This window comes from Tursiops truncatus, chromosome 4, assembly GCF_011762595.2.
Source record: "Tursiops truncatus isolate mTurTru1 chromosome 4, mTurTru1.mat.Y, whole genome shotgun sequence".
NCBI lineage: Eukaryota > Metazoa > Chordata > Mammalia > Artiodactyla > Delphinidae > Tursiops > Tursiops truncatus.
This window is the reverse complement of record NC_047037.1, coordinates 83,644,790-83,656,898: the sequence shown is the minus strand read 5'-3', so window position 1 is coordinate 83,656,898 and position 12,109 is coordinate 83,644,790. Positions and strand designations below refer to the sequence as shown.

General features: G+C 42.2%; 1 protein-coding gene across 4 annotated transcripts in view; it reads right to left on the bottom strand.

Annotated features, from left to right (window-relative positions):
- Window positions 1–12,109, bottom strand: part of ZBTB20 (zinc finger and BTB domain containing 20) — an 837,083-nt gene that overhangs the window by 69,923 nt on the left and 755,051 nt on the right. For all 4 annotated transcript variants that reach the window (XM_019922546.3, XM_073804216.1, XM_073804214.1 and 1 more), the window contains one exon: window positions 2,430–2,530. The gene's annotated coding sequence lies outside the window, so the exon portion shown is untranslated. The remainder of the gene's footprint in view (window positions 1–2,429; window positions 2,531–12,109) is intronic.

The window sequence follows — 12,109 nt, the reverse complement described above, 5'->3', positions numbered from 1 at the left end:
CGTCCTGTTGCCTAAATTCAAAGGGAAGCCAGAGGAGAAGGCAGCCTAGGTAACGTGGTCCGGAGAGGTCGGTCTCCTGGGCCACGCATCAGGGCAGAGAATGTTCTGGGGTTTTGTGTATGTGTGTCAGGGGTGAGGGGGAGATGAATAAGCATACCTATTTTCCCCCTCTCCATCTCCTTTACCCTTTTCTTCTCAATTATACTTTCTGGAAGGAAAGACACAGCAAATCGAATGAAATCAGTTCTCTCTTAGTGTCCATTTACCTGTTTTGTCTATTTGTAATTTATGGGGGAAGAAAACTGAACATAAGCTATGTGAGAGCAAGGATTTTTGGTTTGTTCTGTTCGGTGCCACACCCCTAGTGCCTAGAACAGTGCCTGGCACATAGTAAATGCCCGGTAAATTTTAGTTGGCTGAGTAAATATACTCATGTCTGCTGTGCCAGACGCTACATACACATTATCTCATTTAGTCATTGCAACAATCCAGGTAGGTAGGCAGGTTGCCGAGCCCAGTCGTGCAGGTGGTGTGGGAGTGGGTAGGCTTTAAAATCTAACACTCACTCTCTCCTTACCCACCTCCAGGCCTTGAGACTTCACCCAGGTATTGTGAATCCATAGGGAGGGATACGTTTATAATTAGTCCACATTTTTATACCATATTCACCTTACTGAATGAAGGTTTGCACCTATCAAGTCTCTGTAAGTTTTATTATTTCTCTTTTACATATGAGGAAGCTGGGTTTCTGAAAAGCAAAGGCTGCAAGGATTAGAACTCAATTTGTCCATTCTCTAGGACCTGCAAAACATGAATGCAGGCACTGGAATTCTGCATAGAGGAAATATGTCCAATGGCACAAACAGCCCGGCTCCCTTGTGGGCTTCCCGGAGATTTTTAGGAAATCTTAGCTCCTGATTTCTAGGTCTGGTTATGGGTTCTCTGCAGTACAGGAAGGTAGGAGTGGCAAAGACTCTCTTCCCTCCCAAAGGATAAACCAGGCTGAAACTTTGGGACCAGGCTGCATCCCGGTGTGCCTGTGATACCTGCACCGGCAATAGTTACTCTGTGATGAAGAAAAACTCAGAAAACTCTCCAGATGTGGGGATTTCTAACGCATTCTTTCGTTTGAACTTAAGGATGAATGAAGGTGCTTCCACAAGCAAGTTCCTTGCACAGGTATGGAATGAGGACACTCTATTTTTGACCCTTTGTCATGTCTTTAGTCCCCAGTCCCTCGAGCACATTGGTACTGTAGATCAGCCTAATGGTTCCCACCTCCAACCTGGCCAGGCAGGCCTGCCTATTGCCTTCATATCCGTCACCACCAATTACAATTCAGGTGACTGACAGCATTAAAGGTAAAATGCAATGCAAAATAAAACAACACAAAACTCTGACTTCATCCCTTTGGGTTTGATTTATGCCAGAATAGTTAAAGACGTAGAAAATATGAATGTGAAAATCCTACCTGAAGCCTGAGAGGGATGTTAGTCTCCCAGGTTTGGCGTTTTCCAGTAACAGAAATGTCTGTAAAACACCATCCCGTTACCTTCCTCACACCATATAGGAAAATGTGTAAATATAACAACCAGAATGAGTTTTTGTTCTAAAATGTATAATTATTTTGCATGCATAGCCTCTAAGTAATTTAAATTTCTGGCTTTTCTAGTAAAAGAGAGCATATATTCATCTGTTACTTCTAGCAATGATCAATGAATACTTGATGTCACTCTTTCATCAGTATTTTTCTGTAGGCATCATAGCTCCTACCCCAACTTATTTCTGCAACTTGACTTGCAAGGGTTGTACTTCTACGTAAATGTCTGATGTGGAGGGAACTAAATCAAGTACTCAGAGCTATGCATCCAGAGGGCAGAGCTGACCTGGGCACAATGGTTTGAGATGTGGCCGAAGAAGCCCGCAGCTGCAAGGGTGGGTGTTGGCCCCCTTGAATAACAAGGAGACCACAGCACGGGACACAGATGCAGCTACATCACAGGTGGACACAGGCACGGAAAGCTGGCTCTCGGATGTGTCCAGCGTGGCGTGAAATGACAAGCTGCAGTGAGATCCAACAGAATGGCAAAGAAGGGTGATGAGAAGCAAACAGATAGGGCTGGAGCTGCCACCGCTTCAGGCAGAGGCGCAGATGACCAAGCAGAACAGCACCGGTCCCTGCAAGGTGCGCTCAGATGCAGCTCAGCACAGCCACCCCGCGAGGCAGGCGCGATGCTACCCAGGGAGCGCACTGCAGGCTGGAAGCGGAGAACCAATGCAGGCACTTCAGGACTGAGTCTGGTCACCTGGCTGCACCCAAGAGATGAAGCCATCTAAAATTTCATCTGCTCTTACAATTGTGTGAGTTTTTTAAAAAAATTAAACAAAGTGAACTAAGAAGCCTTTCATTGGAGGCATAATGTACTCACAGTAGTTTTCAAATAAATGGTGTCACTCTTCAGGTAAATCACTCCAAGGCTTGGGCCTAGTGCAGATGTTCATTGGGGCAGGGAGCAGAGAGTGGCTGCATCTGGATCAGACAAGGAACAAACAAAGATAAGGCTGTTAAATGAAGAGGTGATGCTGATCGCTCATGCTATAGAGCCAGAACCGTGGGACTTGGTTGAGAGTCGGGTCCTGCAGTTTGCACCAGAGAACAGTGGGTCAGGGGAGGGAGAGGGAGAGGGCGTTGTCCAGGTCCCCTTTGCAGTGTTTCCACCTGACTGCCTGTCTGGTGTGAAGCTGTTAACAGCACCCACCAGTGTGGAGCTGACATTGTGATCCTGAGTTGGAGTTGAGGTGGAGGGTGAGGGTAGGGGAAGCCTGGCCACAGCGGACTCTTCTTCCAGTGTTCATTCCACCGCAATCTCTCTCTCATTGCTGCTCTGAGATTCTTGCCTATCTTAAAAACGCCCACTGACCTGGCCATGTTTCTGAGCTCTTGCCTTCTCTCCACCCTTCACTACAGCCTCTGTTTTCTGCCATATCCTCTAACCCCGAGGAGTTCAGCCTCAGGGGCTACAGAATGGACCCTTGTCTGTCTCAGAGCCTCAGGCCCAGAGGTCTTTTCCCAGGACTTTCCCCTTTGGCCACACGGCGCCCTGATTACCACTTTATTCTGGAAACTCTCCTCCCTTCTCATTGGGACGCTGCATCATCCTGACTTCCCGCTCTCAGTTCTCTTCTGCCTCTTCCACTGGCCTGCCTTCTCTCTCCTGTTTCCTAAATGCAGACAGGCCACAAGACTCTCTCTCTCCTCAAGCTTTGCCTACACAGCCACCCTCCATGGCCTCAACAGTCACTTCTCCATAGAGAACACCCACATGGCTATCTTTAGTTCTCGCTTGTCTACAGAGCTCCAGACCTGAATTCTAAATAACTACTGGTTATCGGTTCATTGATTCATTTGCTTGTTTGTTCATTCATTCATTGTTTACATAGACTCTATTAGGAACCTAGAAAAGATGAATAAGATGGGGCCTCTAACTCTGAGAAGCTCACATCTCCATCATACACTGCACAGGCACTTCTAATTCAGAAAGTTTCCAGCAGAATTCATTGCCCTTCCCTCAAAATATGTTGCTTCTCCAGCCTTCCCATTTCCTGCTACTGGTACCATCTTTGTCCAGTTACTTGTGACTACAATCGAGGCGTCTTCTTTAGTTCCTCCTTTTCTTTCATTTCCCATATCCAATCAGCTACCAACTCCTGTGGTTTTTACTCAGGCTGTGAATCAATACTCATTTTTTATCCCAACACCTATTGATCCTTTTATCACCTGTTGCCTAGACTTCTGTGAGTGCCTCCTAACCGGCTTCCCTTCCCTCAGATCCTCTTTACCTCTAGTCCATCCTTCACAACAACACTACATTTACTGTTCTAAAGTACCATTCTAAACACATTACTCCTTTGCTCTTTGCTTACTGGATTAAATGCAAACTTCTCAGCTTGGCATTCTAGGCTCCTACAATATAGCCCCAATCTAATTTCTTACTCTTTTTTTCTACAGTGCATTCTACACTGCAGAAGTCCCACTTGTTCCCACCATGGTCATGGTCTTTCCTCCCCTTTCCCAGTGTCTACATAGAGCTTCTTTAGGGGTCATCCAAACACCACCTCGCTTATGAGACATTTTCCAAAGGAAAGTGCCCTTCTCAAATCCTCAAGCACTTTTTGCACCACTCCCTTCCCACATTCTATGGACTCTAACAATTATTTGTGTAATTTGTCTCCCCCCGCCAAGCTTCTTGAAGGCAGAGGCCATTTTTACTTTGTACCCATAGTGCGCAATGCTTTGAACACAGGTTAGTGCTTAGCTGATGTCTGCTGATTCAGACCCCAAATAGACAAAGCAATTTTGAGAAAGAAAAATGGAGCTGGAGGAATCAGGCTCCCTGACTTCAGACTATACTACAAAGCTATAGTCATCAAAACAGTATGGTAATGGTATAAAAATAGAAATATAGGTCAATAGAACAGGACAGAAAGCCCAGAAATAAACCCACATGCCTATGGTCAATTAATCTATGATAAAGGAGGCAAGACTGTACAATAGGGGAAAGATAGTCTCTTCAATAAATGGTGCTGGGAAAACTGGACAGCTACATGTAAAAAAGTGAAATTAGAACATTCTTTAATAACATACACAAAAATAAGCTCAAAATGGATTAAAGACCTAAATGTGAGACCGGACACTATAAAACTCTTAGAGGAAAACATAGGCAGAACCATTCTCTGACATAAATCACAGCAATAATTTTTTTTGATCCATCTCCCAGAGTAACGGAAATAAAAACAAAAATAAACAAATGGGACCTAATTAAACTCAAAAGCTTTTGCACAGCAAAGGAAATCCCCCTGTAAAATGAGGGGTTGGGGTAGATGAGCTTTAAGGTCTTTCCATAAACAAAATGAAAACACAACCCGCAGATTGGGAGAAAATATTTGCAAATGATGTGACTGACAAGGGATTAGTCCCCCAAATTTACAAACAGCTCATGAGGCTTAATATCATCAAAACAAACAACCCAATCAAAAAATGGGCAGAAGACCTAAACAGACATTTCTCCAAAGGAGACATACAGATAGACCAGAGGCACCTGAAAAGATGTTCAACATCACTAATTATTAGAGAAATACAAATCAAAACTACAATGAGATATCACCTCGCACCAGTCAAAATGACTATCATCAAAAAATCCACAAACAATAAATTCTGGAGAGGGTGTGGAGCAAAGGGAACCCTCCTACACTGTTGGTGGGAATGTAAATTGGTACAGCCACTATAGAGAACCGTATGGAGGTTCCTTAAAAAACTAAAAATAGAGCTACCATATGATCTAGCAATCCCACTCCTGGGCATATATCCAGAGAAAAACATGGTCCGAAAGGATACAGTTCATTGCAGCACTGTTTACAATAGCCAAGACATGGAAGCAACCTAAATATCCATCAACAGAGGAATGGATAAAGAAGATGTGGTACATATATGCAATGGAATACTACTCAGTCATTAAAAGGAATGAAATAATGTCATTTGCAGCAACACGGATGGACTTAGAGATTGTCATACTGAGTGAAGTAAGTCAGACAGAGAAAGAGAAATGTATGATATCGCTTGTATGTGGAATCTAAAAAGAAATGATACAAATAAACTTATTTACAAAATAGACTTAGAGAACTAACTTATGGTTACCAGGGGAGAAGGGTGGGGAGGGAGGGATAGTTAGGGAGTTTGGGATTGACATGTACACACTGCTATATTTAAAACAGATAACCAACAAGGACCTGCTGTACAGCACAGGGAACTCTGCTCCACGTTATGTAACAACTTAAATGGGAAAAGAATTTGAAAAAGAATAGATACAGGTATATGTATAACTGAATCACTTTCCTGTATACCTGAAACTTTCACAACATTGTTAATAAAGTATACTCCAATATAAAGTAAAAAGTTAAAAAGGTTCTAAAATAAAAAGTTTATTAAAGAAAATAAAAGCAATAAAGATGCTTGCTTAGAGTCATGGAAGCTGAGATTGAACTGGAAAGACCTTAAAGCTCATCTACTCCAACCCCTCTTTTTTCAGATGAGGACATCAAGGGAACTGACTTGCTCAAGGCCACATCCTTACTAGCAGCTGAGCAACGACAACTGATAGAAAAGGTCACTAATCTCTGAATATCTACCAGTGTTTCTTGGCACGAATAGACCCAGCAGACCATCAGCAGTGACCAGACCAAAGAGAGTGAGGGGTTGGGTGCATAGCCTGCAAGGATACACTGGGTTCCACAGAAAGGAAAACTTTGTTTCACTTATTCACTTCAATAAATCAAACTAATAAATGTCCTTTTATAGTTAACTGATGTTTAAAAAATGAGGGTGGGTTTAAAGAACAAGGAAGCACACTTCTTAGCATTACCAGAAGAAACAATTATGACAATACTGCAAGTACCACTGGGGTGATTCAACTCAGGGTGAAAAAGCAGAATGAAGAAATTTCTCATGCTTTGGAAAAGCAGTGGGTTCAGCTGAAGTTCTTGGTGAGAACATGCTGTGGTAAGTCTATGGTTAAATTCATCTTATAGAAACATAGGCTATTGGAAATCTTGCTATTATGCCACACCAATAAATCTTTTTCCACCTCTCTTTGCCCAGTATTCATCCTATAGGCTTGTTTAAATTTTTACTTATTTTCCTTTCATTATATCACCAATCTCCTCGTAGAAAAGGATAGATGACTGCTCCCAGGTCTGTTCTAATTTTCGTCCCTTGTTCTTCTCTTGTGGTAGATGAAACATTAATTGTTTAATCTCCTCTCTAGCCTCATTCTCAAACAGAATCATTTTCTTTCTCCTGAAGATGTATAACAGTGTTTACCTAGGTGAGGAAAACAGACTTTTCCAGGGGATCTCAGGAGCTTTTACTTGTCCAGAAAAGCTCAGCTCTTAAATGCTAGCCTCTGGCCCTACAAGACTTCACCTGTCTCCCCCAGGTGAGCACCTTACTCACTGTTACTCACCAGAGGAGAAACGGGGTACTGGTCATTATATTCTCTTTGGCCAGTATGGTGGAGCCATGCTATGCATTGAGAGATCCATTAAATAGTAACACCCACGTAGACAGCAAATTGGGCTCAAGAGTTCCTCATAGTTCTTTTTTTTTATATAAGCAGATATTCATTTTTAATTATTATTTATTTATTTATTTTTGGCTGTGTTGGGTCTTCGCTTCTGTGCGAGGGATTTCTCCAGTTACGGCAAGTGGGGGCCACTCTTCATCGCGGTGCATGGGCCTCTCACTGTTGTGGCCTCTCCCGTTGCGGAGCACAGGCTCCAGACGAGCAGGCTCAGTAGTTGTGGCTCACAGGCCTAGTTGCTCCACGGCATGTGGGATCTTCCCAGACCAGGGCTCGAACCCGTGTCCCCTGCATCGGCAGGAGGACTCTCAACCACTGCGCCACCAGGGAAGCCCAAGAGTTCCTCATAGTTCTTACTAAACCATCACATGGCTGGACAGTTATCAACCCTTAACCAGACAGAGCTTCCTTCTCTTTTCTTCCCTTGGCAACTACATTAAAACGATAAAGGAAATCACTGGTCGATATGTCTAGTACATTGCAGTGAGAAATCACCTGGAAGCATACACACCCATTGTGTAATTACATAAGTACATTTTAAGTAGGTCTAACATTCGATTTAAATTGTGCATTTTATAATTAAATGGAGACATAATCTTTCTGTCCTTTAATCACACTCCTCTTTCTCAGCTTCACATCCTCTTGCTATGATTTTCCTTTCACTTTTGGGCAAATTGTCACCTCTATCCTTCTTATTTCCCTCTTGCCTTAGCACACACCCGAGGGTTTTTAATTAGAACTATTGCATGGTGTGTCATATTTCATTACTTAAAGAGTAGTTATACTCTAAAAAAGACTCAGTGAAAATGACTTGAAGAGGTTTCATATTTATCCTTTTTCAATGGCGTCCATATCCAGCGTACTCAGTTTTTAAATCAAAAGGTAAAAGGCTGCTGGGGTCATACATTTTTCCCAGAATCTGGAAATCCAGCTATTCTCTCTGCCACTTACATCATCACTGTAATAAAGACTCTGCCCTGGGAGCCCAGCTGGCAAGGTTCTGAATGATGCCAGAGGCAGAAGAGACAGTGGGTCATTTCCATTCCAGACTGCTGTATTGTTGACAGCTCTGCAGATCTGTCTCGGAAGCCCTTGGAGAGCAGAGCTGTTATGTAACACACTGCCACAGATTGCTGCGAGGAACTTTCTGTGGAGATCTCATTTCAGTATGGCCATTCCCCTTTGGAAATCACACCAAATCATTCTAAAATGACAGATGGGGCTTCTCTGACAAAGGCTTACAAAAAAGATAATAGTAACAATAATTTGTTAGATGTCTAAATGTTGTTAGGGACTGCATGAGGAATTTTTATGTGTAAGTTCATTCTTATTTAATCCTCACAGCAATGTTGTGCTGTAGGTGTTAGTATACCCATTTTACAGATGTGGAAAAGTGAGACTCAGAGTGCTTAATAAACCACTCCAAGATTAGAAAGCTGTGGGTATTGAGGCCAGAATTCAAACCCAGATCTTTCTGACTCTAAATCTGTGCTTTTTTTTACTACACAACAACTGCTCCAACAGAGTATGGACACATTTCTAGTTCCCACTGTGAGTTCAGCACAAGAAACAGGTTTATGTTATTTCCATAATGGTTCAGAGTTACTGAAAGAACTGGGAGTACAGATCTCAGGTGAAGGAACTCTTTCAGAAACTATCAATACGTATAACTCCTTCCTAGCTTCTTTCTATTTGAAGATGAGGATGCCTTGTACTTGTTTTCTCAAACTCTAATGAACAAATGAATCACCCAAGATTTCTGATTCAGCGTGCCTGGGGATGGAGTCTGTGATTCTACAGTTCTAACAAGCTCCCAGGTGATGCTGATGACACTGATCTGGTACCACAGGTCCTATGTCTGACACTCACCTTCCTACTGAGGGTTGTTTTCAAAGGAGCAGTTCAAGCTGAAAAACTTGGCTAACAGCTCACATGGCATGCCTGACTTCTGATTGGGCCAGTTTGTCAGGTCATCAGGCATTAGACATAATTCAAGGAGTTTCTGGCACAGAGCACATCGTGAAAAAAAATCATTTCTGGATCCCACAAATGGAAATTAAAATGATAATGTCTCTAACATATGAAGTTCCTATTTTTTTACATTATTGTTATTTTTAACAATAGTATCTGGTAATACTTCAAATAACACCTTTCCTCTGAGAAATTCAATGAGCTTTACTAACCTTAATTGTCTAACAGCGATTCCCAGGTGTAGAGAAAGCTGTCTCAAAGATCACAGTAAATTTAAAATTGTTCACTTCCCTCCTTTTTCACCCCAAATGTAGTGATGAATTAGTGTTGAGGGGTTACTAATTGGCAAAGACCCACTAGCTCATAATTTGAGGCACAGGAAATTTCATAAAGCAAGGATAAATGCAAGAAATAATCAACAGAGAGATGGTTGTGAGTGCAGAGAATGTTGGTGAAAGAGAAAAGGAGAGCGTTAAAAAGAAGTAAGAGTAAGGAAAGAAAGAGCAAAATCATAGAACTAGCTGCATGACCTTGGATGAGTCATTTAACCACTAGGTGGCTCAGCTTTTTCATCTGTAAGAAAAGGAGGTGAATTTTATGATTTTAAAAGTCCTTTAAAACTCTAATAGTCCCCTGAGAAGAAAGATGTGGGAATTAAGTAGCTCATCAACCTGTTAAACCACTAAACCTGTTAAAGAAATCTGTTTGACTTTTAACTTTTTAACTAATTACCTGAAACAAATTCCCAAGTCTATATTACCAAACCCACCTCCCTGGAAACTGATGAGAAAACCATTTAATGAATAAGGCGCCAATCATGGCCAGCAAAACTAATCAGGAACCCCATCTTCAGCTTTTTGATGCTACAAGAAATGTTTTACTTTAAAAAATTTTAGCTCCTTAATTAATCACTAGTTAATACCCATGTCCAGAAGAAGTACCTCTGGTGGCCTGAGGACCTCTGGGATAGCCCTGCCAATAGAAGGTCCCACTCACTGTTTGTCCCTTTAAATCTATGTTAATTTTCTCTACAGGGATCTTGATTCCTCTTTGACAATTAATAATCTCTGTTCATAAGAGTTGCACATCCCAGGAGCCTTAGTGTTGTCAGGTACAGTTGATTTTTGTTTTTAAAATAAAAGATCTTTGGGACCAGGTGAGAGAGAGATATATAGATATAGATATATACATACACACATACATATGCATATATACACATATATAGGTGTTTATACATATGATGATACTTTTTCTGGTTTTAATGAATACCTGGTGATGGAAACCCCTTCTCTAAGTCATTTGATACTGGAATCTTCCGGTCCAAGAAGGCTGCCGCAGGACCTGGTCATAAGGTCACTTTAACCTCCGTAATGAGGATTCCAACATGAGAACAATTTAGGGTGCAGCATGTTATTTGGTGTTATATCAGAGTTATCTATACTTTGCCCCTCGCACTGAGTATGTTTTCTGGACTAATCATTACATTTGTGGCTAAATGGAGAAACATCAAAATGGCATTAGCCAGAAGAACACATTGTCACTGTCTCCAAAATGAAAGTCACTTCCCTCTTCCTGCTTTCATCACCTCCATAGTAATCTGGCTACCCGTATTAAATGCTTACTGTGCAGCAAGTCTTGTGCTTGGCACTTTTTGTACATTATTTAACTTTATCTCTTACACTCACTCTTCAGAGATGGGAATTATATTCTGATTTTATAGATGAGGAAGCTGACGTTTAGGAAAGGTGAAGTGTTTTTTTTGCCATAGATCACGAACCTAGAGGGTAACAAAGCAGGGCTCTAGGGCCAGGTTTTAACCACAATGCTTTGGGGCTTAACCTACACCAAGCTGTGATCACTAAACAACTGATCTCCTGCCTTCATTTCGCTGCTGTTTATTTGAGGTCCTCCTCATAGGCTTATGGTATTAGATTCTCCATCATGGTCCACTAATACCTTCTTCAATCTTTTTTTAAACTTTTCCAAAACCTTCTATGCTTGATTTATGTTTTCCCTCCCTACTTTCATTAATATGTCAACCTAAAACCCATTACCTTTTCGACAGACCTTTATCATCATCTTTTCCAGCTATTTCTTAGCCCTCGTTCTCATTCCAAATTACTCTTTTTTTTTTTTTTTTTTTTTTGCGTTACGCGGGCCTCTCACTGTTGTGGCCTCTCCCGTTGCGGAGCACAGGCTCCGGACTCGCAGGCTCAGCGGCCATGGCTCACGGGCCCAGCCGCTCCGCGGCATGTGGGATCTTCCCAGACCAGGGCACGAACCCGTGTCCCCTGCATCGGCAGGCGGACTCTCAACCACTGCGCCACCAGGGAAGCCCCCAAATTACTCTTTTGAGGCCTCACATTTGACCTCAAGTGTTCTAACCCCAGCTTGAGAATTCCCCTTCCTTAACGCCTAAGGAACCTACTCTTTTCACCTGGTCCATTAGTAGGCTCCCGCTGGCTTCACCGGATGTTTGTCGAGTCTGACCTTACCCCGTGATCAACCATTTCAGCACTATTCTCAACAACTCGCCAGATTTCCTTGCTCCCCTGGCCTTCTATGTACAGGGCCTCTTCTCATGTTATTCAGTTATGAATCCATATCACCACTCACCATTCCCTCCCACTCTCAGTACGAAACCCTGCACACGCATGCCATCTGCATACCTGTACTCCTTGCTCAGTGTTGTTTCTGAGTACAAGCCTACAGTAGTTTTTCTTCATACGTTTTACTTCATCAAGTCTCATCTTCATTCTCTTTTTCAGTTGATGACCTTGCCTCCTACATTAGTAAGAGGATCTAGAGCATCCAGTGTGGTACGCTCACTGACTGGCTCTCATCTCCTTCTCCAATATCTCTGAAGTTTTATCATTTTGTTTCCTCAAGATATATCTTTACCTTTTTCTACGTTCTCCTCCTATCTTGGAGTTTATCCTCTCTACTTCTGGTCTCTATCCTTCCCTTTGGTTCCATCAGTGATATCTTTTTTTTTTTTTTTC